Source organism: Brassica napus (genome assembly GCF_020379485.1).
Source record: "Brassica napus cultivar Da-Ae chromosome A10 unlocalized genomic scaffold, Da-Ae chrA10_Random_2, whole genome shotgun sequence".
NCBI lineage: Eukaryota > Viridiplantae > Streptophyta > Magnoliopsida > Brassicales > Brassicaceae > Brassica > Brassica napus.
Genome location: NW_026014120.1, coordinates 28,622 through 35,648, shown reverse-complemented (window position 1 = coordinate 35,648; position 7,027 = coordinate 28,622). Strand labels below are relative to the sequence as shown.

Genomic DNA, 7,027 nt, shown 5'->3' with positions numbered 1-7,027 from the left:
TGGGTTCTGGGAGGACTCACACTCCACTTGAACATGAGATGTTTTCAAATTCCAGCATGCTCTTGTATCTCCAGTGTCCAGCCAGTGCTGTCAACCCCGGTTCATCGTTGTCATTTCTGGAGGTAAAGATAAAAACTAGGAAACATGATTCCCCCTTTCCATTAAGAGATTTTTCTACAGAAAAGGGGCAAGCAGCTAAATTATATCTATAGAAGTAATTTTTTCAATCTCATGATCTCTCATATTTATAATTGATGCTTCTATATTCTAAATAACGTCTTTACACCACGCTGCAGAAGTTCTGCCAAGATATTTCAGCTCAGGATGGGTATTTGCTCAGTTTCATGAACCAGAAGTCGCCCAGTTCTTTGCAACATTTGGCGCTAACCTCACAATTGCATGGATGGAAGGTATATTCTTTCATAACATTAAGTTATGAATATTAATAGCTCATGCAGAAACTTGATCGTACACTGATTCTTTTCGAAATCTGTAATAGCTCAGGAAGGTATATTCTTTTCGAAATCTGTAAGCTATGAATATTTGGCTCAAACATGGTCGTACACTGATTCTTTTCATCCCATGTTTTCCTTTTCACCTTCTTAGACAATAGGAGCTCGGTAAAGCTTCCATGAAGCGGAGAGAGCTTGAATGGTCTGAAGTAAAAAGCAGTCTTGCTCAGTAATTAACGGCTTCACAGATCCCATGTTCTTTGGATGTGAGTGACAATGGACGATTGGAGAAAAAGACAAGCATCTGGGCGGAGCAGCGAGGGCAATTAGCGTCACCTCTGCTGTACTATAATTATCACCTCCGCAGACGCCCTGGAGTCATAAATACGACGAGAGAAGGAGGAGAACACGAAAGGGGTTACGGTGTTGGAAGGTCAAGCTAAATTTAGTTGTTACCTATCACTATCAGTGTCCACCACCGATGCAATGGCCAATCGAATCTCAAGTTCATTTTAAGGAAATGGTCTCAGTCATAAGACTGTTATGAACAATCGATTTCAAAATATCAACATAAACTTAGGATAATAAATTTCTCTCGAATGCATTATTTTTTAATCAAAATTTGATCCTTTTCAAATAAGATGAGTCAAACCATATATGCAACTCATACTATTAAGCTCACAAACAGAAAAGAAGGAAAATAAACACAAACTACCTTCCTCATATATTTAGTTTTATATAATGAAAACCTATTTTATAGTTACTTAAATTCCATATAGTAAAAAAAGGCGAATATTCATATATGCTAATAAATGAAGTACGAAAATAATAAAAATATTCAGTGAAAATTAGCCAAACAAAAAAATATTCTAAATTTAATGGGTTATTTCTGTCATACCTTGCTCTTGGTGGTCCTTCCTGGCTGCATGATCTTATCCGTCAAGAGAGTACATTTTAAGCTCTTCAGTCTTTCCCTTAAGATTGAGTTTTAGTATGTAGTCTCTTGCTTTGTTTTTGTTCCTTTGCCCTACTGATGTAATCAGTTGTTTCAGACGTTTTAAAAAAATAAATTAAAATACAATGTAGAATAAAAATGCATATACACATAAAATTGAGCGGTTCAACAAAAGTTATATGAATTGACAACTAAAAGGGTAGTTTTTTTTTTGACAATACCATTAACATCATACAAAGTTTCATAAGGATGAACAAACTAATCTCCATACATGAAAGCATCATTCAACTTAGTATTTAACACTAAATAAAAGTCTTAACAACAAACAACAATAAAAAAAAAACAGTTAATGTCCAATTGTTATACTATGACAAACTATAAACAAATTATATAGTCCAGGAATGATTTAAGAAATTTTGGTATTCAAACAAAATAAATAAATTTCAAAATTGATAGGAATCAATAAAAAAATGTAATTGTGTTTGGCATATTATGTTTGTGGTTAATGTTGCAGTTGGAGTAAAGAGCTTGCATTCAATTCGAAAGATGATGCAACAAGACGACCACACAATACTTGTGGATCTTTCTCCGGTAAAAGAAAAATATAAAAGTCAATAACCCCGCGCTTTCGCGGAGACTCCTAAAAAAAACAGATCACTATCTATTTAAGAAATCTAAACAATAAAATTATTAAGTTACACAACATACAACACTAAAATTTAAATCATATATTTAAAACGTAAGATAATATCAAAATTTACAAAAAAATATTCGCACGGACGTGCGGCTTCAAACTCTAGTTGCTATTAAATTTAATATGTAGCATTTAAATTCAGTAGACAATTTAATTATATGCTTTTACCATGTTTGATACGACATGGAATAAGAGAAGTAATTACTAATAGTGAACGAACATTTGAAAATAAAGTTAAGGTGTCGGAAGCTCACAGTTATAACATAAGACATTGGTCCAAACAGCATCAGTAGTTTTTTTTATCTACACACATTGAGAAACCAACAAAGAATTTGGTATGGACTAATCACAAGTTTTCTGGGGTTTTAGGAATTATCAATGAAAGATTTGACAACTTTTTATTGATTTTAGTTATGAGAAAGAGGGAAGTGCCTTATATAAGAAAAATTGTGGCCCCAATGATATCTACTTTTGAAAGATTATGGAAATTTACTTTTACTATGTCGTTTTTGCTATTTTAATTTTAGGGATTAAGAAAAAATAAATATCAAAATAACAGTGTTTTTTTTGTTAATATTACTATTTTTCTTTTGATTTTCTATTTTACTATAATAGTTAGCATTTTTAAGTAAGTTGTAAAATGTTACTATTTATTTTGTTAGTTTAAATAGATTTTTTGGTTTTATTTTATAGTAATGTTTTATTTTGTGTTTGTTATTTTAACTATTTCAATATTAATTTACCATTTTATTTTGGTATAAAATGTATTTTGAATTTTATTATACTTAAGAAGATATATCTTTTGTTAATATTACTATTTTTTTTTTAATATAATAGTTTTTTTTTTTTTTGGTTTAACCTGGGCGTATCCCAGGCCGAGGTCCAGACTAATCCCCAATGGGAGGTGCGGCCCACGGATGGACCATCTCTCCGGGTTTTCAAATGGGACCTAAAGCATAGGCCCATATCCGCGTGGCCCGGCGTAGAGGTAAATCTGAGGGGGAGGTTCGAACTCGCGGCCCTTAGGACCATTGCGAGCCGCCTCACACCACTCGACCACCAACGTCGGGTTAAATAAATAATAGTTAGTATTTTTTAAGTAAGTTGTCAATGTTAATATTTATTTGTTAGTTTAAGTTATATATATGTAGTATTAATTTCGTTCTTTTATATATTTTGAAAGATTAACATTCTAAAAAATAATAAAAGATTTGTCATAGTTTGATTAGAGGTTTTAAATTTTATGCGGACACCTTTAATAGGTTATACCCTCAATTTTCCATAAACCGAGAAATCGGCGTTGCGGAATTTATCACACATGGTTAATTGGGATTTTTAAAACCTTAAACCGGATTCTGCTTTGTGGTTATAAAGTTTAACGTGAGCCCATCAACCCAATAAGCACAGCTAAAATTTATGTTTAATTATAGCATTAACCCTAGCGGTAAAAAAAAATAGAAAAATTCCAATTCTACAAGATCTTCAAACCCTAGCTGGCGAACCTTATCTCTGTCTCTGTTTTGTCTTTCCTACTTATATATCTGAAAAATAGCCCCTGTGAATTAGACATAGCTATGGTTAATTATCTGTTGAGAAGAAGATACGTGGCTCCAGAGATTTCTTTTGATCTCATGATCGAAATCCTGAGTAGATTGCCTGCTAAATCGCTTATGAGGTTCAAGTGTGTCTCAAAGCTATGGTGTTGTCTGATCCGCTCTTGATATTTTAGCAACCTTTATCTCATGGTCTCATCATCGCAACCGCGACCACTTGGTCTATACATGAGTTTGTATATGAGTTTGGATTTGGTGAGACACTACACGTGTGATTCAATGGAGATGTATGAACTGCTATATCATTAAGGTTAATGTCGTCTAGTAGTGCTGAATCATCATTAGAACCAGATTTGACTTTCCCAGGGATGGGAGGATACAGGATGGTGTCTCTTCGCGGTTTGATTGTATTCACTATTTGCAGAAAAGCATGTATCTATAATCCCGCCACTAGACAGAGTTTAACCTTACCCACCTTCAAATCTAACCTCTTTGCGCAACAAGAACCTTATAAGCATGTCCACTACTTTTTCGGACACGATCCTGTTCTTGATCAATACAAAATAGTCTGTAGTGTTATGATAGCCTCGTCATTCTCTGAGATGCTATTCTCCGAGTTTTGGGTCTTCGTATTGGAACCCGGAGGTTTTGGAAAAGAACCGAGTATGATGCTCAAGCTCACCTTCCTACAAGACAAGGACTCTGCATCAATGGAGTTATATATTATCTGGCTTTCAATCATACACGTCGCTATCACGTTTATTGTTTTGACGTTAGGTCTGAAGATATCCGTGTGATCCAAGCACCCCATGCAGTGCCTCAGTTTTGTACTTCCTTTGGTTTCATAGAGCATGGTGGAAAACCAGCAATCTTTGACTATTCACGTATTACAGAAACGGGTGTCTCGGAGTTGTGGGTGTTGGAGGTGGATGGTGGAATATGGTCGAGAAAATCTCTGGTTTTGAAGCTTTGTCAGAAGCATTTAGTGGATGACATTGACCATAATAAGAAGTTGATTGTTCATGGTACGGGTGAGAACAATGAGGTTATCTTGGCGTTGACTTGTCCTTGTTACCTTCTCTATTACGATCTGATGAAGAATGATGTGAGGAAGGTTAATATCAATAGAGTGACAACGCCGCATGTGTGTATCAAGGTTCTGGATAAGTGTGAAAGCATCATGCACTTGGAAATTTGAATAAAGTTTCTTCTATATCATTATCTAATTGTGTTTGTCTATGATAATACAGTTGAACTATTTTTTTAATAATATTTTTTATTTTATTTGTTTTGCAAACAAACAAAACAATAGTTGAATCTCTGCTTTTTTTATTGTTTAATATCATAAAAAAAGATTGGAATATGGGTGGATTTTGAAGCTTTGATGCTGATGATCCATTAGCTGTATATAATGCGGTTTTTTTAGGTATCAAATCCTGGTTTGAGTACATGTGAGGCTCCTACTGTTGTCAGGAGACTGCTAGCTCTCAACACACACATGAGCTTACAAGTTACATCCATGAATTCATATTTTTATTTGTCTCATGTGAATTCCCTAAAACAAACATTTCATTTGTTGTTATTGATCCGCAGATCCCTGCCTCGTTTCGAGTCAGAAGAGAATCAGCAGTTGTAACCAACCAAAGCCAAAGAAAACTTCAGTAGCCACGAGCTTGAGTCTTACACCATGAGCTATGGCTTATGCTGCACCTGTGAAGGTTGAGCCAGCCAAGACATCTGCAGCTTCAAAGCCACAGAGTATTGTTGATTCTTACACAGCCTCCTTAGAGGATATGACAGCTCAAGGAGCACTTGACGGGTAATCTTTGGGACTTATGGCCTTAAAAACAAAGTTATTTTTGTGTGTAATGCTATATGCCTATATCAAACTAAATGGGAGATTTTGATTATGACTTTAGTGGAAGAATTCAAGTAGGACTATGAATATTAAGTAATAAAGTTATTTTTAGTCAAATTTGTGGATTGTTCAAGAATGATTTCTGATTTCGATCCCAAATATTTTTCTGGTTATCGCCTAATAATTTTTTTCCTTGAGAAATTTGGTAACTTGTTTTAGCTGTATATTATGACATATGTAATATTCATATTGATTACTACATTTCATTTATTGTCTTGCCAAAATAGTATGAAAGATAAGTTGTACAGATAAATTCATATGCGAAATAAATTACGAATTTTAAAATATTTACATGAACGGTTGAATATTCTATAAATCTCTAATATAATTTTCGTACACTAATTATCAGGAGAATGTGATATTTTGTGTTATTTTGCATTTTAATATGAAACATATTTTATTTAGTTTTATGAAAAATAATCAATAAACCGCATCTTAACTTATCTAAAACATATGCAATTGTAGTAAACAATTTTATGAATGATTATATATTTATATGACAGCGTATGAGTAAAAATGATAATAATAGATGTATATGCACGTAAAATATATATTCATTGACATTTATTCAGAAACCATGATGCAAACCATAAATAAAACACTCACAACTATCATATTAATATATCTAATACAAAACAGTACTCACCTATTTTAAGTGATTTTTTACATTTTTAACTAATTTAAACCACTTTATTTATTGTTTTTCCTAAATAATTCGATTATATTTATTACAAAATACAAAATAGAACTTATCTATTTTAAGTATTTTATAACATCTTTTACATTTATTTTTTCATTTTTTCTAATTACTTTATTAATTATATTTACCATAATAATTAGACAATATTATTTTACGTATTAACCAAAATAATTTCGTAGGTTTGAATGAAATTGATTCATTCATAACAAGAATTTAACTGGTTAATAATTTTTATTATTTGTTTATAAAATCAGTTATACGTGGGCATCCATCCAAGTATCCGTTCCGGATCGTTTTTTGAATATCGGATTTTTGGGTTTAAAATTAAACTTTGTTCGAATATTATAAATTTTCGGATGGGGTTTGGACTCGGATCCTTCCGAGTCCGAATAGGTTTGTAAAAACTTAAAAATATCCAAATAGCTTATGTGTTTAGAAATTTCATTAAATAATTTAGAAAAATATAACATTAGCTATAGTATTAGTTAAACAAAAATAGGTCTAAACATTGGAAAGGAGAAGTTATGTAGAAACACCTTTACATTGGAAAAAAATGTTTTTGCAACCAAAATCAAATATTAGATACTGCTATTAACAAATCGACAAATTTAAGATATACTCTCTAACTAAAAAAGAAGCACTAACAGATTCCAAATCTCCGAAAAATACACCTGTATTACCTCATGATTTTTCCTAATATATAAATTTATTTTAAGCTAAAACCTTTCACTAATAACAACCTATAACACATCTTT

The 7,027-nt window shown here is 32.4% G+C and overlaps 1 long non-coding RNA gene and 1 pseudogene across 1 annotated transcript; both read left to right on the top strand.

Annotated features, from left to right (window-relative positions):
- Positions 1-5: 5 nt before the first annotated feature.
- On the top strand, positions 6-1,089 carry LOC125594583. Its single transcript, XR_007329915.1, has 3 exons — positions 6-122; positions 297-410; positions 607-1,089. It is a non-coding gene; the product is annotated as an uncharacterized LOC125594583 (long non-coding RNA).
- A 2,563-nt stretch (positions 1,090-3,652) lies between these two features.
- LOC125594589 lies at positions 3,653-4,966 on the top strand (annotated as a pseudogene).
- Positions 4,967-7,027: the final 2,061 nt, after the last annotated feature.